The 23,924-nt window shown below is 43.5% G+C and overlaps 1 protein-coding gene and 1 long non-coding RNA gene across 6 annotated transcripts in view; one reads left to right on the top strand and one right to left on the bottom strand.

Moving 5' to 3' along the window:
- The window catches only part of LOC309332611, a 311,558-nt gene that overhangs the window by 180,881 nt on the left and 106,753 nt on the right, over window positions 1–23,924 (bottom strand). The window contains exon 2 of the long non-coding RNA XR_014152240.1: window positions 14,489–14,948. This is a non-coding gene — a long non-coding RNA (uncharacterized lncRNA). The remainder of the gene's footprint in view (window positions 1–14,488; window positions 14,949–23,924) is intronic.
- The window catches only part of ZNF462 (zinc finger protein 462), a 141,877-nt gene that overhangs the window by 38,308 nt on the left and 79,645 nt on the right, over window positions 1–23,924 (top strand). The gene's annotated exons all lie outside the window — the stretch shown is intronic.

Raw genomic sequence — 23,924 nt, 5'->3', positions numbered from 1 at the left:
ACTTGTTGCAGCAATAAACCTCATGTGGGTTTTGTACTTGTTTATACAGTGGGTGTAGCTATGCTGAGTTGTTAGGTAGACATATTTGGCTCCAGGAAATAAATGGCGAGGCTGCCTGAGATCATCTTTGCCTTACGAGGAAGTTAATGAGCAGGGCATGATCTGTAGCTGTGCCTAGTGACTGAAGGCCTTCTTGCAATCTTTTCCTCTCATAATAAAAGAACTATTGGAACGAGGCAATAAATATATTCAAGATGTTTTATATGATAAACTCATCTTATCTCCTAACTCAATTTAAAGAGATTTGCATGGAACCAAAACATCAGTAGGAGCGCAAGCTCGTGCTTAGATGGAGGGCCGTGTTTAATTATTTTCCTTTTTAAATTCCCTATTATAGTAGCATATTTGAACCAAAATACCCTCGCCCTCCACAAAGTGTCACCAGAATGCCATTGGTTACAATTTCACTGATATATCAGTGATATATCACTGAGCTTTAGATTGATTATTTAGTGAATTAACACCTCCACTTTCCACAGTTGAAAAATAGTTATTGTGCCTAAATCAAGATTCAGGTAGGTAGCCGTGTTGGTCTGATGCAGTCGAAATATATAAAAGAATAAAAAAATTGTCCAGCAGCACCTTAGAGACCAACTAAGTTTGTTCTTGGTATAACCTTCCGTGTGCACGCATTCTTCTTCGCACATGAAAGCTTATACCAATAACAAACTTAGTTGGTCTCTAAGGTCCTACTGGACAATTTTTTTAATATATTGCCTAAATCAAGATGGTGAAGCTGTTTCTGAGCAGAACATAAAAATGCAAATTGTTCTATGTTAAATTTTATTTTCTCTTTGAAGGATCTTGCTGTCACTATATGGCTGAGCTACAAAACCCAGATAATTTTGGGGGCTACTCTTATATTTATTACTAATGTTAAGGGGCTATATTTACCATGAAAGAGCATTTTTGTGTGTGTTTCTATCCTTTTCTGTTAGCCTCCATTTTCTTAGGGGCTCTCATAGTGCATCCTGTTTCCTGAACTCTTTTCACTGCTAACCCTCCCTCTTCCTCGTGGTGCAATGGGTCAGCACGTTGGGCTGTTAACCAGAAGGTTGGTGGTTCGAGCCCACCCAGAGGTAGCTGTGGACAGGATTCCTGCATTGCAGAGGGTTGGACTAGACTCAGGCATCCCCAAACTCAGCCCTCCAGCTGTTTTGGGACTACAACTCCCATCATCCCTAGCTAACAGGACCAGTGGTCAGGGATGATGGGAATTCGGCTGGAGGGCCGAGTTTCGGGATGCTTGACACTAGATGACCCTTGTGGTCCCTTCCAGCGCTACAATTCCATGAATCTGTACTTCATAGGACTCTTTCCCCCTCCCTGTTTCTCTGCACCACTAGAAATCTGCACCCACTACCTCTGCTCTTGTTTTCTGTTCCCTCCCAAACTTTCTCTTCCCAAACTTTATGTACCACACTACACTTCCTTCTTTCACTGTCTCTTTCCACCAATATTTCATTTTTCCCCAGCCACAGGGGAATCTCTGCCCCCACCCTTCCATCTCTTTTTGTCCCCCCCTCTCCTTTTCCTTCAACACACTTACTGGCAAACACCACACAAGGCTTTCACTCCAGCTCTGTCATATTCTTCCGAATCCCGAGAATGAGTTATGCAGGCATCTTTTCCTGATGGATTTGGGCAGTCTCTTCGCATTTCCATGGGAGGGAGTGCTGTGAACAATTAGTATTTCAAATTCACACACACACCCCACCCCGCTAGAGTGGGGCAAAGGGGGAAGCTGCAAGTAGCCCATAGGCTTGATCTAGTGTGGCTGTGTCACAGGAAGAGAAGCTACAGGTATGAATTTCACGATGCACCTTGTAGCACAGAGATAACTCGCCAGGTGTTTCCGGGAGGCTGCTCCCATTCTCCCAGTCTTGCTGGCTGTGCTTGATGGGACCCTCAACAACATCTAGAGTGCTACTTCGGTTCCCCATCCCTGATCCAGAGTATTATTATTATTGCTCTAATTGAATTTATATACCACCCTATTGGAAAGCAGGTGGCGCTGTGGGTTAAACCACAGAGCCTAGGACTTGCCGATCAGAAGGTCGGCGGTTCAAATCCCCGCGATGGGGTGAGCTCCTGTTGCTCGGTCCCTGCTCCTGCCAACCTAGCAGTTCGAAAGCACGTCAAAGTGCAAGTAGATAAATAGGTACCGCTCCAGCGGGAAGGTAAACAGCGTTTCCGTGCGCTGCTCTGGTTCGCCAGAAGCGCCTCAGTCATGCTGGCCACATGACCGGAAGCTGTACACCGGCTCCCTCAGCCCAAAGAGCGAGATGAGCACCCAGAGTCAGTCATGACTGGACCTAATGGTCAGGGGTCCCTTTACCTTTACCACCCTATAACCAGGGCGGTTCACAGAATAAAATCAAAATATAAAACTGCAAGATACACCATCAAAACAAAAATAAGAACAACCCAATAACCAGTGGTTGCATGGCTTACTTTCTACTTTCCACTTGCTAAGTTAGAAAGTATCAGCAAAATTTGATGGGCTGAGTTAGGCTGCAATCTGATGCACAGTTACTTACAGAGTAAGCCCCGTCCAGCTGTGCTTTGAGTAGACATGTATAGGAGTGTACTTCAGAAAACTTCTGGTTGTAATGGGTGGCCCTGTTTTTTGGTTTATTGTTCATAAGACACACACACACACACACACACACACACACACACACACCATGTCCTGTATGATGCTGCCTAACTTTGGGTCCTGGATCGTTGGCAGAGCAACCTCTGCAATGAAAGACTATCCACATTTCTTCCTTCAGTAGAAAATAGTGCTTGTCTCACTGGCCGTAAGATCAGTTAAGAATGGATTGAGAGAGATGCCCTTGATAACAACACAGAGAGCTCTATTGTAGCTCCATATGGGATCACCCATTTCTCCTTTTTCCTCCTTGCTCTTTTGCAGACATGTGACTCAAGCCCGCAGTTCATTATAGCCCCAGCAAAGCTCACGGTAGCACCATCTGGGTCTGTTTGGCCCATGTTAGGTAGGTATCCTCGATTCCTTAGGTCTTTTGACCACATTCTTCTGCACCGAGGCTTGTGATAATGCAAACCCGACTTGAACTAATTCCCAGGAGGACAGATGCATAATACACTGATGTGTGGTATATCGCAGCTGCATTTGCATTACAGCGCACTTTCGCTGCTGGCCAGTTTTGGGGCTGAGAGCATCCCACAGTGCCTTGGAAGCACTCTGAACCTGCCAAGGGTGTGATGCATTGTGTAGCTCTCAGGAAAATTAAAGAGGAAAGGAAGTACAAGGTGTGCAGGGTTAAACACCCCCCCCCATTTCACAGAGCATCTTTCCCCTGCTCCCTTTTTTGTAATTGACAGCAACGTCGGCTGAAGAGAGTTGGGCTAATGTTGATGCAGATGTCTTTTGACCTGGGTTTTTCTCCCATTCCTTTTTTTAGTTTTTGCTTACTTTGGGCACAATCCATCAGAAAGTTATCCTCAGCTCTGCTGAAGTGTATGAGAGCTGCCAAACAGCCAGAGTACAGTAGCACTTCGATTTATTTCAGTGAAACCAGCACCTGCTACTCTGGGGCAAAATCTACTGAGACAGAAACACACACGTGTGTGTGTGCGTGTGTGTACTTTTAATGTTGGCGACATGCTTTTTAGACAGGCGTCATTTTGTGACACAGTAATTTCCCAGCAAGCTGACCTCTTAAAAGAGCATTCGCACGACACACCAACACACTGACATGTCGCACAACACACAGTTTGGAAAGCTCTGCTCTATGTATACACATTTGTAGTGTCTGAGTTGACTTGAGCTGCTGCAACATTTCTTCATCATTGCCCTGGTGAAATTTGGCAGTTGGTTTTTCCCCTTGGTGGTTTAGAACAAGGAGTTCCCAATAGCATTGAACAAGATGCTCTGTTGCAATGTGATGCTTGAAATATGCCTTTGGGGTTTGCATATGTGTGTGTGTGTGTGTGTGTGTGTGTGTGTGTGTGTGTGTGTGTGTGTTTGCAGTGATATACTTTGCTTTGCTTTAGTAGCCTGCTGAGCAGTTACACTGAGCTGGTTGGCATTTTAAATTGAGTATCTTTGGGTTTTCGTGACTTTCCCTGTGCTTTCCTGTATCTATCCTTTCTGACTGCAAAGTGGAAAGATCAGTTCATGTATATGAAGATTGCCAATGAGCAATTGATGTTTAATCTTGTGAACTGTCCTGAGATCTTCAGATGAACAGCAGTATATAATAAATAATAATAATAATAATAATAATAATAATAATAATAATAATAGTTGGGCAGTTTTGCTGCCGGCCTTTTCTATGTTAGCACTTAGGGAGTTACAGTATTCAAGATAAGGAAGCCAGCTTGTGACCAGATTTGAGTCCTTAGTCAATATCCTCTTTCAAAGAAGCAACCACATATTTATAGAAAAGGAGTGATACAAGCAGAGCAGTGCATCTGCAATGGTTCAGATGCATCCAGATCCCTGAGAATCTCAGGTTTCATATTTTTCCCCAGCAAGTTTTTAATTACTGCAAAGATATGCTTGAAAACATTGTGTGCGATGCCTGCTGGAATCGCTGAAGCAAAAGAGGTTGCAGATTTCTAGGTGCTGAGAGTGGGGCTCCGGTTCCTTTTTGCCCCTCCCCAATTAATTACCCCAAATAGTAAAAATTGGCAAAAATAAGACAATTATGTAAATCTGCTTCATTTGCTTAATGTGTACGGCATGCCGAAACAACATCTTCTTTTGGAATACCTGGCCACAGAACTTTAATTATAGTATAGAGAACACACAACCTTGGGTTGTCAGAATCTGGCTTGCTATAAACTCTGATTAATGATCCATTCTAGATGTTTCTGGACTCCAGCTTGCATCAGCCATGGGTTTTGCTGACTGGCTGAAGAAAGTTCTCTAGGGCAGCCTTCACCAGCCCTCCAGATGTTTGCTGGCTGTGACTGGTGGGAGTTGTAGCTCAAAACATCTGGAGGGCACCAGGTTGACGAAGGCTGCTGTAGGGTCTCGTGCAAAGTTTGCTTCCAGGTTCAGTATAATCCGACTCACCAGAGATGGGCTTCTGACTGATTTCCTGCCATCAGCAAAAATCTCAGTGTGGAAACATCTCAAAGGAACAAATGCCTTCAACAGGATGAAGCTTCGGAGATATAAGTAGTTTTAATTGATGCTCTGCATTATCCCAGGAGGTGTCAGAATGGGTTGTAGCAATTATACGCATAGACGAGGTGAATCCCCGTCCCCCCAAGCACTCAGAGTCTAAAGTGTAGGAGATGCAACTACAAATGAAAAATATGTTGGCAAGAGGAACGTCAGAGTGAATTAATCTTTGAACACAATTTGTGTGTATGTGAGACAGCATTCTCCACCAAGTTTGGGGGGAGGCAGAATATGGAGGGGGGGAAGAAAGTGATTATGCGAAAAAGGGATACTGACTTTCCCACTGGCAACACATGGGTGTTAACATAGGCACAGCGAGAAGAGAATTATATCTTGGTTATGGCTGGACAAAGTAGGTAAGTAATGATTTTGACAGCTGAGATCCTTCATCCCTTAAGGAAGTTTCATCAGCCACAGTTATGGCAATTGCAGTTTTCCTCCCACCCCAGCCATATGAAAATGAAGACAACCAACATCATATAACTGACCAGATTTCCATTGTTGATGATGGAATAACCTGCTGCTCTTTGCCATTGCCAAACCTCAGATTTGACAGGTGTGGACAGAAGATAGCCTTCTGACACACGCATTCCTATCTCTTTTCACCAAGGTATTCCCAGAACCTTGCCAATTGGCTTACTATGCCTTGGTCACAGTCATCTTCACACCCCCCCCCTTAATGATTATTGTTCAGGAAACACTATAGCTTGTAAATGCAAGAGAGAGCTGCACACACAACCACAAGTCCCGCTGCTGTAGAAGCAAGCCAGTATTCAGGCTTGTCTCTTTGTCTGGAAGCTCACTGTGAAACAGGGCTGGGCAATATATTGTTGTATCGTCCAAAAGTGGTCTGAAGTCCATATTGTGACATCGGTTTCATAATTTTTGACCTGGTAGTATAGTGCGAATCATGATGTGTCTTCATGCATGCGTACTATGCAAAAATCACAATTGGGGAAAACTGTGAAGCCATCCAATGCTTCTCTCGATTTCTGCCACCTCTGTTAACTCTGTCAGCTCAGCTGTCTCCCGCAGGGAGCAGCGAATCACAAGAGCAGACGCTGGCAAAAATCATGATGCGGGGAAAACCGTGAAGCCGGGCCAATGCCTCTACATGGCTCCATCCTTATTTCAGACACTGTGATATATCAGTATATCGTTATGTTTAACTGGTGATATATCACGATGTTGAAAACCAGATATCACCCAGCTCTACTGAGCAATTGCTATCAATGTCTAACCCAAGTATATTCGACCTTTTCAGACCCACGACCCACTTTTAACCCCAGCATGCATTTGGGGACCCATTTCTTAACCTTTTAACATATATGTGAGTGGTGGTTTTGCTTCTGGTGCGATCCACCTGATCGCACCATGACCCACCAGTTGAAGACCCCAGTCTAACCCACTTCACAAGGTCATTGTAAGGGAAAACAAGATACCCCATGTGTTCAGTGGAAGCCAAACAGTTCCAAGAAGCGCAGGAAGCAGCTTTTCATTGAGCAAAAAGTATTGTCCCAGCAGTTGACTTTTTAACGGTCAGGCGTGTCTGTTCCATAAAAGCAACTCTTTGAATGGTTTTCGTTTGTGTTTTTCTTGTAGCACCACTTTTTCTTCCTGGGCTGCTTGAAGCGACTGATTAATGCAATTTATCATACGCATTCTCTTTCTGTATTTGGTCTTCAGATGGTTTCTTCTGACATTTCCCTCTCTCAGGGTAACTGATGGCGAAACGTTATGTGCCTGTGTGTGTTGTATATATGTGTATAAACATTCCAAAAATACATTCTAGAATCATCCCTGTGTGCATTCCTTATTTCAAAAGGAAAACGGAAAACTGTGTTCCTCAGCTGACTTGCTCATTCGCAAGTGTCTTTCCATCTCCCACCAGTTTATATACACAAGCAGTTCATCCCAACCTCCATGCTGTTATATTATCATCCACGCGGCGCGCTGAAAAGACCATATTCTCTTAGATTTCCTTTCCTTTGATTTCTTCTTCTGTTTGCGCTGTGTAAAGCCCGCACCCCCTGCAAAACATATGGCCAAATTGTGGATCTGGTGATGGCCCAAGGTGGCTACAATAATTAATGAGCTGTTTGGAAATTTATTAGCATCTGCTATTCTAATTTGCTATTAAGCACAGCTGTGGATTGGAAATTTTCAAGCACAAGGTATCCAACTGCATATTTACTTCCCCCCACCCCTTTGCTAAAGGCTTCAGTTTCGGTTCTAATAAAGTAATTGTGCTCTCCAGCAGGTTTGGGTTTAATACATGAAGGCAACAAACATTATTATTAGGGAATATTGTGTTTATTTGTATACTACCCTTATTACTGAGCAGTTGACGGGCTATGAAAAATACATAGCGCAGTACGACTTTAAATGATAAAAAAACCTAATTACATCAAACGGCTCAAACAAGCACATCCCTTTTTTACACTTTAGACCTAGACTCGTTTGAAGCCTGATTCTGTGTACGATTATACTGCCACTGAGTTCTCAGGGACCCGCTTCAGACGAAAGTGTGCATAGGATTACCATTTTAGAATTGCACTTACCGTATTTTTCGCTCTATAACACGCACCAGACCATAACACGCACATAGTTTTTTATAGGAGGAAAATCCGTAGGCATGCCACCCGTAGGCATTCCCTCCATAACACGCACAGACATTTCCCCTTACTTTTTAGGAGGAAAAAAGTAAAATACGGTATCTTAACTATTTAACACGGACTGTAATTAGCCAAGGCTGCCTGCTGTAGCATTCCACATTCCAAATAGATCAGGCGAAAGTGAGCTTATTCTTATTCTCATGCGTGCCAGAGAGAAGTTGTGCACCGTTGTAAACAATATCAACAACAACAACAACAACAGCTAGGATCTTAAAAATGAAGCCAGAATATGATGATGATGATGACAACAACAACAACAACAACAACAACAACAATTTATTATTTATACCCCGCAGCAACAACAACAACAACAACAACAACAACAACAATTTATTATTTATACCCTGCCCATCTGGCTGGGTTTCCTCAGCCACTCTGGGCGGCTTGCATAGAAACCAAAAATACACTAAAATATCACACATTAAAAACTTCCCTGAACAGGGCTGCCTTAAGATGTCTTCTGAATGTCAGGTAGTTGTTTATCGCTTTGACATCTGATGGGAGGGCGTTCCACAGGTTGGGCGCCACTACCGAGAAGGCCCTCTGCCTGGTTCCCTGTAGCTTTGCTTCTCGCAATGAGGGAACCGCCAGAAGGCCCTCGGTGCTGGACCCTCACGTCTGGGCAGAACAATGGTGGTGGGCCGAGGCCGTTTAGGGCTTTAAAGGTCAACACCAGCACTTTGAATTTGCTCGGAAATGTACTGGGAGCCAATGTAGGTCTTTCAGTGTTATGTGGTCTCGGCAGCCGCCCCCAGTCACCAGTCTAGCTGCCGCATTCTGGATTAGTTGTAGTTTCCGAGTAACCTTCAAAGGTAGCCCCACATAGAGTGCATTGCAGTAGTCCAAGCAGGAGATAACTAGAGCATGCACCACTCTGGCGAGACAATCCGCGGGCTGGTAGGGTCTCAGCCTACCAGGTGGAGAATATGACAGTTCTTTCCCCCCGCCCTCTACGTGATGCCATTTTGGTCAAAGCTTTAAGCTATTTTTCAAATTATTTCTATTAGTTGTCCAATTTTTTTACAAATTATACCAAATTACTTAATTTAGTACCATTTCTTTTTTAAAAATCAGGTTTCCTGCTCCTGTTGCAAATATACCGTACTTTACGGTGTATAAGATGAGGCTTTTTTCTTTGAAAATTATGTCAAAAGGGGGGGGGGTCGTCTTATACATGGATAGTAACATTGGGGGGACGTGGGATTGATTGGTTGTTGCCGCGACCTGGAGCTTGTCAGTGGCTATTGGGCGTGCTATTGGTGGCTGTGGCAAGAGCTGGTGTTGATTTGCTGTTGCTGCGGCAATTTGGTGGGTTATTGGCGGCTTCTGCCAGCGAGGGGGCAGGCGCAAGTCTGATTTTTGGGACGTGCATTTGAGTGGCAGTGTAGGTCAGGTGGGTGAGCGATTTTCGGCAATCCAAACTGCTAGGTTGGCAGGAGCAGGGACTGAGCAATGGAGCTCACCCCATTGCAGGGATTGGAACCGCCAACCTTCTGATCGGCAAGTCCTAGGCTCTGTGGTTTAACGCACAGCGCCACCTGCAATCTACTGGTTGATCTTGGGGTGTCCTTGATTGATCCTCGTCAATACTGGCTCTCTCCCCCCAAAAAAGCTCAACAATTTTGGCTCTTGGAAGTTGGATGTGCCTGGTCTAAATAATCATTACCCTGCAGTGTAGATCAGATTTTGGGGTAACAGGCTATTGACGGGGGAAGTGTGAAATGTAGACCTCTAGGGTTTATGCACCATTTACTGATTTATTAATAACAGTATTTGCATACAGGTTTCCATTAAAAATGTCAGAGCCGTTTACAACAGTCATAAATAAAGCCATACAATGGAAAGCCATTTATTTATTTAAAAAATCAGAGATCAACTATCTGTTGTATACCTAATGGCCTGTATAGGCCTGGCAGAGAAAAAGTTTTCAGCAGGTATTTAAAAGTTGGCACTGATGGCAACTGCTGAAACTATTGGAGATGCTTTTCCAGTTTTGTCCTGGCTTGGTTGTTGACACAGAATTTTCCTTTAGGATAATAAACCGCAGAAGGATGACTGGATAATTGAGGATATAGCTACTTCGATTGCTTGATGTTATCTCAGTGTGGCTGAGCTTATTACTAACTGGGAGTGGGGGAAGAAACTGGAAGTGTTCAGCGACAGGGACAACATGTCACCATCTAGACATTCCCTCCCTGCTTAAGTATTGAGCAACATTTGGCATATGATAAACCACATATAGGTCTCAAGGTATTTTTGTACATCCTGTTGCTACTTCTCAGATTTTTATTATTTTAGTCATTTGGGGGGAAATATGTTCTAGCCTTCATGGTGACAGACAGAATGTTTTCCATTGTAGAGTTACCCAAAGTCTAAACGTGCACTTTTAAGTTTCATAAGTATTTTTATTTGCTATGTTTTGCAGCAAATCCCAACTTTAAAAATACCCCACTTAAAGAGTTTTCAAAGCTCACTTAAACGTAGGTAATACCAGGCTAGGGAGGGGGTTTTGTTTTCTACATTCTGGGCAACACAACCAAAAGGGCTCTGTATTGCATATCATGGGAGAATAGAGAGAAGGATATCAGAGGAAGAGATAAGTTATTGGGCCCAATCCATATAGGTGGCAGTGAAACCCGGCACCAGAAACAAATTGGCATCCATGGAAGCTGTTGTGCAACTGATCTCATCCCAGCCCAGATCACCCAATGACCTCAACCTTTATGTATATGTTTCAGAGCACACCAAGTGGGACTCTATAGCTACAACGGCTCATTCAGACACAAAAGTTATTTATGTGCCATTATACGGTAGTGAGGGGACGCGGGTGGTGCTGTGGCTTAAACCACAGAGCCTAGGACTTGCCAATCAGAAGGTTGGCAGTTCGATTCCCCGCGACGGGGTGAGCTCCCATTGCTCGGTCCCTGCTCCTGCCAACCTAGCAGTTCGAAAGCACGTCAGAGTGCAAGTAGATAAATAGGTATCGCTCCAGAGGGAAGGTAAACGGTGTTTCCGTGCGCTGCTCTGGTTTGCCAGAAGCGGCTTAGTCATGCTGGCCACATGACCCTGAAGCTGTACACCGGCTCCCTCGGCCAATAAAGCGAGATGAGCGCCGCAACCCCAGAGTCGGCCACGACTGGACCTAATGGTCAGGGGTCCCTTTACCTTTATACAGTGGTGAATGTTCACGTGGGAACAACACTCAAAGGCCACCTTGAACTAAATTCTGGGAATATGAGTATAATGCCACTGCCTAAAGGCAAATGGTTATCTTCAACAAGAAATTGTATGAAAGTAGATGTTGCTGGCAGATCCTTAAGTTGGATATATTTAGACTGCTTCTGCCCTTCGCCAAAACTTTAGGGGAGAAAGCCATACCTGATTGTGATATTTGAATATATTACTGTACTCTGCAAGCACAATACTCTTTAGAAGCCTGGGTTGCATGTATTGCATGTCACAATTGTGCATCATAAATGGGCTTGTAAGTATAACCATAGCTATATTTAAAGAAATATTAGCTGGGCTAGACTCCTCTTTCTCGTCCAAGCGACGTGGTACTTCCACGAGCCTTTAATGCAAAAACCGGTTCCTAATTACTGCTGAGCGTAGAAGTCTAGGATGGTTGTATTGAGTTGAAAAGAAATCTAATTAAGTCATACAGCTCAATCAGATAAAAGTCTGTATTCCTTCCAGTGCAGCCGATTTCAATCTACCTTTTTGGGCATGGAATCCAGCTCCCAATAGATCTATTATTGTTATTCAACCTCAACTTCCTGGTTACTCTTGCAGCCATAAGGTTACCTGTAGAGGCAGGTAGTCCCAGTCCTTTCTCATATGGCGTCATGAAGTGTCTGTGACAAACATTACAACTCTAGAATCTCAGGCCCAAGCGTTTGTTTCAAAAAACAAGCGAATTCCAAACTATTTGACAAACGACAAGCACTCTGCCTGGAAACTCCGCACAGGCAAGCAGTTGTTTGCAAGTCTATATATGAAGAGAGAGCAGAGTAATTTGATTTGAGAAGCATTTCTCCTGCCCGTGACTGGGTTTCCCACATTGCAGAATGCAAGCACACTCCTTTAGGCCTTCCTTTGTCCTCCCCCTGGCTGCATATTCTTTCTGTATACAGGATCCGATCATGTTTGTTCAAGAGTGTTTTAAAGATAGTACCAAAGGCTGGAGGGAAAGGAAGGAATAAAACATCTTAAGTTGCCAGACCAAAAATACATCTGAACTAGGGACCATTCCCAAAATAATCAACGTATTTTAAAGCCTGGCTTTAAAGAACAGATTGAGGAGTGTTTTTCGGGGTATTTCAGCCACTGCTGCCAACCAGTTTTATCAATGTTTTAAAAATAGAAGTTGTCTAAATCTAGATGACATCTATTCTGCATTGGATGTGGCCAATGGGAAACTTGGTTCAGAACAGTTAGAAACTGCTGACATAGTGGTTTCCGCAGACTTCATTTGCCTAATGATTTCTACCTCTTATAGTACCTTCGTTTTGGGTCAGTCCTAAGGACACTTAATCAGAAATAAGCCTTCAGTGCATCTTACTCTCAGTTGAGCATGAGTTGGATTGCACACATGCAGCATATGAGTTTTTAAATTCCCAGAAGCAAATTCTACTATGTTTAACAGGGTTTGTTATCAGGTATGTGTGCATAGGACTGCAGTTTTAAGTACTGGGCTGGGGTACTTAACTTCCCAGATGATATTTATCCCTCTACCCACCTTCTGTCAAATGGAAACAAACTCTCCCCTTTAAAGTTTGTATTACAATATGTACATTATGGATATGATGGTCTTCGACTGAGAGTATCCTGGTCGTCCACTGGGGTCTATGATAGACTGCAGGGATGCCATTTCTGATTTGGGAAAGAGATGCCAATATATAGTTAGGTCAGCTCTTTGGATATATTTAAAATGTGCAATCCTATGTATACCTACTCAGAAGTAGGTTCCATTGAGTTTGATAGTACTTACTCTTAGCTAAGCACATATAATTTATTGCAGCTTCGTTTATGGAAAGCAGCATGCACTAAGAGTGGTTTCATTTAATTCTTTTCTCATTTTTATGTTTCATAACAATTATAATAATGTCACCAACATAAGGTTATCAGGTTATGGTCAAAGGGACTTTTTTGTGTGTATCTCCTATCTTGGTGATGGCGATTCACTGATGTGATGGACAAGTGAGCTTGGTGTGTCTTTTATACTTTTTACTTGTCCTCAATAAAGTAACATCTTAAAAATCAATTATGTTGGGTCCCTACCCTCCAGGGCTTAACTTTTCATTGCCTGCATTATTTTTAAGGATATGTATTCAAAGAGATGATTTCCCACCATTGAACAAATATACTTCTCTGTAGAAGCTTACAGTAGTTTTGCTGTGAAGAAACTTAGCTATGAAAACAGAGAGGAAGTAATTCTGGGGGATGGGAGGGATTTCCTGTCCCCCTGGCACTGGCCTTGACTGGGGACACGGAATACAATATGCAGCATTGTAGAGGTCTATTTATATAGAGGTTTATTTATATAAGACTTCTGCACACCACTTTCTGTTACAAGTTATTCCAGAGTAGTGCACATATAAGAAGCAAGACAATGTCAGTAAAATGAATAGAACACAGTCAGACAGCAATGAAACCAATGCAGAAAGCGACTAAGGCAGAAAATAATCTAAACATGCCCCCCCCAAAACTGTTGAATCCATCCACACCTTTAAGGGCACAGAGTTCCACAGGTGAGGTACCACTACAGAGAAGGCCCTGCTTTGCCTCCCCATGTGATGAGCTATACCCATCAGCAGAATCACAAACAGCCTTCCCCACTTCTTCCCCAAATCTCAAGGCCCTGGTTGTTGATATGGGGAGGGGTGCTCTTACGAGATACCTAGGTCCCAAATCATTAAGGGCTTTATATTTTAAAGTTAGCACCTCAAACTGGCCCCATATAAGCAGCCAGTGCAGATTCTGCAAGGTAGCTGTTTTATGCAGCAGTAGTGTGGCGCTGTGGGTTAAACCACAGAGCTTAGGACTTGCCGATCAGAAGGTCGGCGGTTCGAATCCCCACGACGGGGTGAGCTCCCATTGCTCGGTCCCTGCTCCTGCCAACCTAGCAGTTTGAAAGCACATCAAAGTGCAAGTAGATAAATAGGTACCGCTCCGGTGGGAAGGTAAACGGCATTTCCGTGCGCTGCTCTGGTTCGCCAGAAGCGGCTTAGTCATGCTGGCCACATGACCTGGAAGCTGTATGCCGGCTCCCTCGGCCAATAAAGTGAGATGAGCGCCACAACCCCAGAGTCAGTCATGATTGGACCTAATGGTCAGGGGTCTCTTTACCTTTACTAGTGTATGGGATGGGGGCAAAGCCAGTACCACCACACTGGCCCTGCTGCTTTTTACCAGAACAGCCACCCACCTTCCAACCCCATATTGATCCAAGTAAGTAGCTGCAATGCTGGTGTTGGGAAGGTAGCTCTGCCCCACCAAACTTGCTGCTACAGGTTATATGACCACACACTGAAGTGGCCTTCTGCACTAGCTGCAGTTTCTAGACTGTCAAGGGCATCCCAGTGTAGAGTACATTGTTTGTTGTTTAGTTGTTTAGTCGTGTCCGACTCTTCGTGACCCCCTGGACCAGAGCACGCCAGGCACTCCTGTCTTCGACTGCCTCCCGCAGTTAGGTCAAACTCATGCTGGTAGGTTCGAGAACACTGTCCCACCATCTCGTCCTGTCGTCTCCTTCTCCTTGTGCCCTCCATCTTTCCCAACATCAGGGTCTTTTCCAGGGAGTCTTCTCTTCTCATGAGGTGGCCAAAGTATTGGAGCCTCAGCTTCAGGATCTGTCCTTCCAGTGAGCACTCAGGGCTGATTTCCTTCAGAATGGATAGGTTTGATCTTCTTGCAGTCCATGGGACTCTCAAGAGTCTCCTCCAGCACCATAATTCAGAAGCATCAATCCTTTGGCTATCAGCCTTTTTTATGGTCCAGCTCTCGCTTCCATACATCACTACTGGGAAAACCATAGCTTTAACTATACGGACCTTTGTTGGCAAGGTGATGTCTCTGCATTTTAAGATGCTGTCTAGGTTTGTAGAGTGCATTACAGTTACTGAAAAGGGAGGGTAGCAGACTAAGTATAGAAAGGCCATCGTGATGCAGGAATGGCCATAGCTGATGAACCATAGGAACTTCCAGCTACTGAGACTACTTGACCCTCATCTGACAAAGCTGGGTGCAGGAGCAAATAAGCGTGTGTCTAAAACAATTCAAATTTTAGTAATTCATATTGAGATATATTAAACCTGCTGGGTGGGACCAGGGCACTGAGGCCTGAGAGAGTGGCTTATCTGTGTCCGTCTACTGGGCTTTGATCTCTGGATTTCCTGTTCACAGCTAAGTTTCTTAATGACTATTTCAAAGGAGTGATGCGAAGAACCGTAGCAGGCAGTTTTAGTCATTGTACAGCATTGTGTTTCTCACCAACACCGAACCGCAAGAAGTGTAACTATCTTTAAACACATGCACCACACAGAGTTTTCTTTGAAAATGGTTCTCTCTCGCTGATCTAGGCCAGGGGTAGGCAACCTAAGACCCGTGGGCCAGATGCGGCCCAATCGCCTTCTCAGTCCGGCCTGCGGATGGTCTGGGAATTAGCATGCTTTTACATGAGTAGAATGTGTCCTTTTACAGTGGTACCTTGGGTTAAGAACTTAATTCATTCTGGAGGTCCGTTCTTAACCTGAAACTGTTCTTAACCTGAGGTACCACTTTAGCTAATGGGGCCTCCCACTGCCGCCATGCAATTTCTGTTCTCATCCTGAAGCAAAATTCTTAACCCGAGGTACTATTTCTGGGTTAGCGGAGTTTGTAACCTGAAGCGTCTGTAACCTGAACCATCTGTAACCCGAGGTACCACTGTATTTAAAATGCATCTCTGGGTTATTTGTGGGGCCTGCCTGGTGTTTTTACATGAGTAGAATGTGTCCTTTTATTTAAAATGCATCTCTGGGTTATTTGTGGGGCATAGGAATCCATTCATTTCCCGCCCCCCCAAACAAAAAATATAGTTCGGCCCACCACATGGTCTGAGGGGTGGTGGACTGGCCCACTGTCCGAAAAAGGTTGCTGACCCCAGATCTAGGCTAAGCGTGTGCAACTGAAAGAGACCTCACTTGGTCTCCTTGTCACCTTCCCCATCCTTTGTAGACCATGTAGCAATGCAGATCTCGATTGGCTTGGGGCAGGGACCTACTTTCTTGATAGCTCATTGGTAAAATGCCATTCGCATGAATGATGCAAGTCAGTCAACATGTTTCATAGAATCACAGAATTGAAGAATTGGAAGATGCCCCGAGGGTAGTCTAGTCCAGCCCTCCATCTCAATATGCGGTTCCCCCATCCAATTTGAAACCATACCAAACCCTGCTTATCTTTGCAAATGTGCTAGCAGTTTTATTGCTGCACCACTAGGAGGACACCAAGTGGGAGCAGCACATATTGGTGCTGCTGACCCGTAAAAAGTAGTGGTCCGAAAAACAGCAGAGAGGAAGCAGTATCCCACCTTCCATCCTCCCTAAATGTCATTTTGGGCAGACAGTTGGACAAGTACTTTGAATTATGGAGGAAGGGCCGTAGCTCAGTGATAGAGCATCATGTTTGGATGCCAAAGGCCACAAGTTCAGTTCTTGGCAACTCCAAGTAAGGGCTGGGAGAGAGCCAAAGTCAGTGTTAGAGTGGTCTGACTTTCAGCTTTCCATGTTTCCTATTCATTCCCTGTCAATCAGACATGCAGAATAGAGAACCTCACTGTATATACATGGGGGTTTTCTTTTGGGGTTTGAATTTTCTGATGCTGGCTTGCTGGTTTGTTTCAATTGACTTCAGAGACGGGGCAGCCTTTCTACTTACAGTGGTACCTCGGGTTACATATGCTTCAGGTTACAGACTCCGCTAACCCAGAACTCTCGGGTTAAGAACTTTGCTTCAAGATGAGAACAGAAATTGTGCTCTGGCGGCGTGGCAGCAGTGGGAGGCCCCATTAGCTAAAGTGGTGCTTCAGGTTAAGAACAGTTTCAGGTTAAGTACGGACCTCCGGAATGAATTAAATACTTAACCTGAGGTACCACTGTATTTGCCCAAATAATGCTTTTTTCCAAGAGAAAATCTGAGTAGAAAATACAACACTTGCTTGTCGTATAGGCCAGAGGGGGCTGTGTGTGTGTGTGTGTGTGTGTGTGTGTGTGTGTGTGTATGTGTGTATAGAGATAGAGATATAGCAAATATAATTTGGAATAGTAATCAGAATAAATTAGATGATAAATGGTTTTCAGAACATGAATGTTTAGAATGTGCAGTTCTCGTGGAAGAATGCGTTTAAAAGTGCAGTTGACCATCATACTGCCTAGATGTAAAAGTGATAAAGGAAATGTTTGCCCCAGCCATAACTTCATAGGATACGGCTTACAATAAAGCATGGTTTCCACCTGTTCGCTTGGCATTAATACAAAAGAATTGCCATAAACAGCTGTGTAAATAGATGAGGTTGAGAGCTTGCACATCTAGCTTGCAGCAAGGGTTCCACAAATGGCAAACAGGAGTGAGATTTGATGGCATTCCTGAGTTGAGGACCCACAGGCTTGGTTAAGCCATAGAACTCGGCCTGAAACCCCGTCTTTCTCTCACATCCCATGCTACTTCCTGCTCGATTCAGCAAGCTAGACTTTCCCAATGGGCAATGGGGGCTGCACATATTCTGCCATGTGCATTTGGCTAGCATTGTCTCATACTTTGTACTTGATGTCTGGCAAATTGCCAAGAATATTAGCCGGCTCCTTTCTTTTTTTCTTTTTACAGTAATAAGTTGCTCGGAACAGATTGCGTTCTTTAACACAGTATGTAACTATTGTTGTTGACGTTCACATAGCAAATCTGACAGTTGCCGTTGTTAGTCAAACAGATAAACTGATCCTAATTCTAATAGCATGCAAAATGTCTGAAATTCAGATGGAGACGATGATTGTGAAATGCTTTTACAATAATAATCTTAGTTTTTCATGCATGTACTGTATTTTTCAGTGTATAAGACTATATTTCCCCCCAATTTTTTTAAGTTTAAAATTGGGGATTGTCTTATGCACGGAATGTTGTAGTTAAATATATAAATAAATTTATTTCTTAATTTTGGGCTAAAGAAATAGCGGTCGTCATATACATGGGGGCATCTTATACACTGAAAAATACGGTATGTATTTGTTTATTCGTTTAGTTTACATTCCACTTTTCCTTATGAAGGAGTCTAGGGCAGCAATAATACTACTGCTAGGGCTGGGCAATATATCACCCAAAACCGGTTTGAAGTCTATATCATGATACCGGTTTCATAATTTTTGACCTGGCAATATATCGTAAATCATTGTGTGTGCTCTATGCAAAAACCACAATGTGGGAAAAACCGTAAAGCCAGCCATAGCCTCTGCATAGCCCCACCCTCATTTCAGACATTGTGATGCATCAGTATATGTTTAGCTGGTGATGTATCACAGTGTTGAAAACCAGATTATCACCCAGCCCTAATGAGTAGATCTCCATTTCTACACCATTCTACACAAATAAACTTCATGTTCTGGCATCGTACAAACTGGCAGTGATTGCTTATGTTGCGTTATATAAAGTTTGCAGCAAGGTTGCAGCTGGGAACAGTTCTGTTCCCATGTCTTATTTGCCATTTTGTGTGTGCTTGGATTTGGGGATTTCAGGGGGAAGACATCCCGATCTTTTCTAAGAATCCAAGGTCTTCCCTCTGTTGACTACCCCCGATAAAAAAAAAATCTTGTTCTCTGATAGCACGGTTTAGAATTTCCTTTTAAAGGCTGACGGGTTTTGCAAGCTGACCAGTTGCACAAAATCTCTTCTTAACATTGCAGTGACCTCCCTGCTTGACTACATCACTTGGCTTCACAGAGTCAAATTAAGAGTGTATTAATGTGGCGATTGCTAAGTTTGCATCTGCTATCGCCAGAGAAGTCACTGGGGTGTGATGTGTGCAAATATATCTACTGCCTATCTTCTTCTTCTTTTTTGTTGTAGCAAGATGTATGAACCTGTTTATATATTTGGAAACTTCAGCCCAGTCCTGTGAAGCCACAAATTGTAGCTTGGTATTTTCTTCTGTGTTCGTAAGCTGCTTTTAACAGGCTCAGCATCTGTCTGCTTCCTCCCTCGCTGCTGGTCCATCACCACATCAGAACTCTCAGAGGCAGATGGCCCAGGCACACTAAGCCTTCTCTCAGGCTTTCAGGTCACCACACCAACTCTTGCCGCTTTTCTATCTCCACTAGCCACATCCTGCCACCAGCTTCCTCCCTCTCGCCTCAGCAATACTACAAAGGGCCATTTTCCATCCCTGTTGTAGTAAATATGCTGGGAGTCAGAGTAAGTTCCATCTCCTCTTAAATATCTTCTCGCTTTCCGAAAGTGTACCCTGAGCAGATTAAGAAGAGCCAAAAGGGAAGGAAGAAGAAGTACTGCTTCTATACATGTGCGATGAGATTTACACTGGAGACACAGTGGAATTGCAAATGCTGCTTTTGCTGCAAACCCGCAGATTTGAAGCAACCCATTCCTTGGCCTTAGCCGGTTTAGAATTGCATGCACACCTGTCTTTATGATCGGTGCTAACCATTGCTCTCTTGTGAACCAGAATTTGAAGCTTTTGGATGGACATAGGTTTGCAGAGCATCAGTGTAAGACAGCTTGGTCACGTTGGTGTATGTGTCGGGTGACAATGTTGGCTAGATAAGGAAGAAGGAGAGAGCATGTGTTCCATGCCAGGCTTCTGATTGGCAAATGGTGGCTTTCAAGCTACTGTTATATCTGTGCTAGACTTAACATGAGTGATACAAATTTTGACAGTTTTTTAAAATAATGGAGTGGTATTTTAAACTCCTAGAGACACAGAAGCTGGTTAAGTAAAACACTCCACTTAAAATTGGAGCAGAAGGTTCTTTGGTTGCGAATACTGGTGTTTCTTGAATTTCTTGGTTCTAAACTAATATTTCTGTGGCAGGAAAAAAAATTCATGCCCTATGGTGTTGCTATTGGTACTTGCGATTCTATCTCTTAAAAGTTTTGTAGGGTCTATAATTAGTTGGCTCTTGAATCACATTGCTGTTTGAAGGTTTATTTCTGGTAGACGAACCTCTTTCCAGCACAGACAGCAGATTAGACCAGTGCTAAGGCCTTCTGTACCAGGAAAGGTCCTAGAACAGATAATTAAATAGTTGGCCTGTGAGCACTTGGAAAAGGATGTTGGGATTACTAAGTCCCAGTCATGCCAGATGAATCCCATTTCTTTTTTTGATAGAGCTACAAGCTGGGTAGATCAGGGGAATGTTGTGGTCATAGTATATCTGGATTTCAGTAATGCTTTTGACAAAGCCCCTCATGATACTCTTGTGGAGAAACTGGTAAAATGTGGGCTGGACGAGGTAACCGTTAGGCAGATTTGTAGCTGGTTGACTTACTGAACCCAAAGAGTGTTCACTAACTGTTCCTCGCCATCCTGGAAAAAAGTGATAAGTGGGGTACTGCAAGGTTCTGTCCTGGGCCCGTTGTTTTTCAATATCTGTATACAAGACTTGGATGAAGGAATTTGCAGGTGACACCAAACTGGGAGGAGTAGCCAGTGCCATAGAACAGGGGTGACCAACTACCAAGAGACTGAGATCTACTCACAGAGTTAAAAACTGGCAGTGATCTAAGCCTTTGGGGGGGGGGGTTCAGGTCAAAGTTGTTGAGCTTCTTTGACGGGAGCCAGTGATCTACCGGTAGATCGCGATCTACCTGTTTGACGTGCCTGCCGTAGAAAACAGAATCAGGATCTAAGATGACCTAAACAGATTGGAGAATTGGGCCAAAACTAATAAAAATAATTTCAGTAGGGACAAATGTAAGGTTCTATATTTAGAAAAGGATCTAGGGGTCTTGGTAGACCACAAGCTTAACACGAGTCATGTTAACAGGCTTCATCAACAGAAGCATAGTGTCCTGATTAAGGGAAGTAATCGTCCTGCTCTAGTCTTCCTTGGTTAAACCACATCTGGAATGATGTGTCCATTTCTGGGCACCACAGTTTAAGAAGGATATTGACAAGTTGGTGCATGCAGATGAGAGCGACCAAGATGATAAAGCATGTGGAAACCAAGCCTTATGAAGAAGAGTTGAGGGAGTTGGGTATGTTTAGCCTGGTAAAGAGGAGACTGAGAAGGAGGTATGATAGCCATCTTCAAATATCTCAAGGATTGTCACATGGCAGATGGAGCAAGCTTGTTTCTTCCTCCTCTGGAAGCTAGGACCTGAACCCAATAGATTCAAGTGACAAGGAGGAGATTCCGACTAAACGTCAGGAAGAAATTTCTGACAGTAAGGGCTGTTTGATGGTGGAAAAGACTTCCTTGAAAGGTGACGGACTCTCCTTCCTTGGAGGCTGGATGGCCATCTGTCATGTATGATTTAGCTGATATTCTATTAGGTTGTTTATCTCAAGTATGTATTAGGTTGATTGAGATCACAGTCCCCGCGCCACATCACATTTGTCCCCCTGACACCACACTGACCTTCTTCTGTTGATTTTGAGATGTATTTGGAGACTCGAGTCTTCTGGAAATCTCCAAGGTGCATATAGAACTCTTTTGATTTTTTTAAAAAAATATTTTTAAAGAAGTGATTATTCCACCATAAAGAACCTGGAGCCTTGTAACCTGTGTGGGCAATCATGTGTGCATATGGACTGTTTTAAATTAATAAGGAGATGTGCTTTGAAGCTTGAAAGACTTCAGGGGTCTCTCTCTCTCTCTCTCTCTCTCTCTCTCTCTCTCTCTCTCTCTCTCTGTGTGTGTGTGTGTGTGTGTACACACACACACACACACACTAGCTAGGTAGCTAGCTAGCATGCACAATCTACCTTTTTTTTTAAAAAAAAGACTAGGATGCAAAGAATTACCTTTGTGGTTGTGCTAGGCTATTGGAATTTAGTTTTCCCCAGACACACTTTGAACCCCTCAACCCAATGCTATACCACAACCTGCTTTTGAAACTGCTTTGTGTGTTTTTTTTTAAAGAAAGCTTGCCATCTGGCATAGGAAGGGCTTCTGTTCAATAAAAACAAGTTTAACTCTTCCCATCGCCCCCGTCTCCCCAGTAGATGGAAGTAGTTCTGTAGTTCTCTTGATTTAGGCTGCAACAAAACTGGTTTGGAAGCTCAGAATAGGGTATGTGATGGGTCTGACTTTTGGTTATGGAGGTTTCAGTGCCCTGGACGTAAGTGGTAGCTTTTGTATCCCTTGCACTTACACCAAATATTCTCCCATAATATTTTCTCCGTGGTAAATGGTTGCAAACCTGAGATTTTAGAATAACTTTTAGAAAACAAACTCTTCCATGCAGTTTAGTTATATTTGCATTATTTTGTTCTGATTGCAAGTCAAAAATTGGGTAACCTTGGTAGAGGGTTTGGGTTTGGGCTTTTTTGTTCTGCAGAATATGAATAGTCCAGGCTATAGCCCCCATGAAAATGTTGCAACTGCTGCCTTTGTCATTATGGACAAACATGCCGATATTGTTTCCATATATCTCTCTTTCATGTGCATCTTGACAGCGTATTAACATCTGCAGTGAAAATGAGCTCCATTCTTCGGCTGACAGATGGGTCCCTCTGCTCTTTATCTCCCATAGACAAAGAAATACACACATCGTATGTTGGATTTCCTTGATCGCTTAAACCATGTTAGGTCTTGGGGGGGGGGATTTCTCCCACTCTTGAAATGTTTGAGCCATGATGAGAAATCCTCAAATAATAAAATACTTCTTTCTTAGATTCTTCTGGTTTGGGTGAATATATGAAACTGAAGGTCACTCCTATGGACCTGACAACAATTGTTGCCTCAATTTCCATGAGTTTACTCGCCTTTGTAATTCTTTTTTTTTATTATTATTAAAAGTTTGAACCCATTTTTAACAAAGCAAAAAGCATCAGTGGGCCGAGTCCTTCAGGAACTTGTCCTCCACAAGCGCCATTGAGATGAATGGGAGTGGTGAGCGAGCACAGCTTTCCAGATCCCCCATGCGCTGTTGTGCACCTTCCATTCATTTCCCCCGGGGTCTGTTTCCCAAGCATATCTCCCATTGGCACTAGGTGATCAGCTTGTAAAAATCTGCTCTGCTAGAAATCAGTGGGATGTTTGGTCTATGAATGGGCAGGCCTTGAAAGGTAACGTCAAGGAGCTGACGGATGAAAAAGCTCTCTTGTTTTCCTTGCTCAGTGCAAGTCCTGGATTCACAGAAGCCATCCCGGTTTCTGATTGGATCCTGGAATGTCCCACTTTTTCTTAGGATGTCCCTGTTTTCATCAGAGAAATGTTGGAGGTTATGGAGTTAATGCGATCCCTGAGCCAAGGAGATAAGGAACTATACAACCACTCGAAGACATCTGAAGGCTGGTTTTTTTGGGAAGGATTTTTTGTTTCTGTTTTTACTGCTTACTGTTTTATTATGTTTTTATATATGGTGGCTATTTTGGGAGGTTGGATAGTTGCAATGGAATGGTTTCGGTGGTGAGGTGCACATTTTTATTCTTACTTATTTATGATTATTACTTTGTCATAAAAATAATAATATGATGGCTGGTGCAACCAAGGCAGGTGGGCGGGGAATAAATAAGAAAACGATGATGATGATGATGGAATAGCACATCCCTATTGTCATCGGAGAAATGTTGGGAGAGTATGCAAAAGACCTGAGTTTTTACCTTGTGGAGGAAGATGTTTAAATTCCTCCACCTTCTGTTGTTTCCTAAGCCCCATCTGAGAACTTTCCAAACTGAGGAGGAACAGTAGAGGAAGGCCACTTTTGTCCCTGTTGTTCCTCAACCGTATTGAAAGGAAGAGATCCCAACCGCTGGCCCTCGCCCTTTCTCTTTCCCCTCCGTTTCCCCCTCTCCTGCACAATGGAGCTTTCAGAGA

The sequence above is a fragment of the Podarcis erhardii genome (genome assembly GCF_964252035.2).
Source record: "Podarcis erhardii genome assembly, chromosome: 17".
NCBI classification, from domain to species: domain Eukaryota; kingdom Metazoa; phylum Chordata; class Lepidosauria; order Squamata; family Lacertidae; genus Podarcis; species Podarcis erhardii.
The sequence above is the reverse complement of the archived record's forward strand: the minus strand, read 5'-3'. Positions and strand labels throughout refer to the sequence as shown.